The sequence below is a fragment of the Hipposideros armiger genome, unplaced genomic scaffold, assembly GCF_001890085.2.
Source record: "Hipposideros armiger isolate ML-2016 unplaced genomic scaffold, ASM189008v1 scaffold_687, whole genome shotgun sequence".
Classification (NCBI taxonomy): Eukaryota; Metazoa; Chordata; class Mammalia; order Chiroptera; family Hipposideridae; genus Hipposideros; species Hipposideros armiger.
In genome coordinates this window covers 936,664-938,371 of record NW_017732037.1, presented here as the reverse complement: position 1 = coordinate 938,371, position 1,708 = coordinate 936,664, and positions in this window count along the sequence as shown.

Here is a 1,708-nt window from a genome sequence, read left to right as displayed (position 1 = left end):
AAAAAAAAAAAAAGTCAACTATGCCACTGTAGCATGAAAGCAATGTGTAACCAATGACCATGGCTGTTCCCCAATAAAAAAATGTTTTTAAAAATGTAATTAAAATTTAAAAAACAACAACTGCAGTCCACCACAGCACTTCCTGCCTGCTTCCTTACTTTGTTTTTCTCCATAGGCACCTACCACCTTTAGTATACTTGTTTATTTTTATTGTCTCTCTTCCCCAATTAGACTGTCCCTGAGAACAAGAGTTGACATTTGATTGGTACACTGGGCTTAGACATGCCTGGCATATAGTAAGTATTCAGGAAATAGTTGTTGAATTAATGAATAAAGAAATGAATTCATATATATTATTATTATTATTATTATTATTATTATTATTATTACGGGATGTGGGGTACAGCATAGGGAAACAGTCAATGGAATTGTAACAGCTATATACGATGTCAGAGGGGTAGTAGCTTGGGGGGTGGGTTATCACTTTCTGAGAAGTGTAAATGTATAATTAGTATATTGATTTGTACACCTGAAACTAATAAAAAATAAATGCATTCTCCCCGCCAGGTACTGAGACAATTGGGAGTGAAGGCTTGCAGCTTTTTCTGCAAGGGGAGAGGCAGCCTCAATAAAGGGAAGTCAAGAAGTCAAAGTCCTTTCCAGCATCATCCCCCACCTGCACGGGTCAGGGAGAGGACAGTGAGAAGTGAAAACTTCCCGCTGCAGAAGGGGAAATAGGCTGAGGGGAGAGGAGAAGGAAGGTGTCTCCATCAATGCTGGGGCAGGGTGGATGGCGCTCTGGGCCGGGAGTTTGGACAAAAGGGTTTCAGTGAGGGGGATGTGCTATCCTCACCTCCCCTAGAAGTGACTAGACAGCAAACAGGATGAAGGGTTTGCCTAGGGAGGGCATTTATCAGGGCTGCTCTCCTGCTCTGTTGAATCCACAGTGACCAGCAGCTGAGCGCGCACGCGCGCACACACACACACACACACACACACACACACACACACACACACACACAAGCAAGCTTAATGTCAGCCTCACCCCTGGCTCTGTGTCCATAAATGCTCTCTCTCAGCATCACTTTCAGTTCCTCCAAAGAATCTGCTTAAATTCTTGAGGTCCTGAGCTCTCTAGATTTTACTAAAGGTTTCAAAGGGGATAGGATGAGGGGGTTACATTGCACATCCTAAAGCAAACAAATTAAAATGCCTTCGTTAGACATTTCCATGTTTCCAAGTGCCTCTCTGGGGCTGCTGAACTGGGAATGAAGTTTCTCTCCCTTTCCAGACGCTGCACCCATCTTGCTTCCCTCCTGGACTTCACATTCTTTTCCCATCCACAGCGCAGAAAAATCCAGTCAGCCCTTCCTCAGCTCCCTATCCCAACCTGTGTGCCCAGATTCATTGAAACCTGACAAAATGCAAGGCTTTCGAGTTACCTGAACCTCTGGACCTGTTCAAAGATCCTTTGTTCCTGAGGATAAAGGCACCTGGGGTCTTATTGCCCTTCCCCCACACGTCCTTATCAAAATATTTCTTTTGTGCACACACAGGGCTCTCCAAAAGAGGAATTTGGGAGAATGTCCTTTTTCTCATCTCCATTCTAAACCCAGCTCCCCCTTCTTCCTGGGGTGCCAGTGTCAGCAGAAACTGATGGGGAAGTGAGGCCTGGAAGGAGAGGAGGGCTAATGAGGGGAAAGGGGAA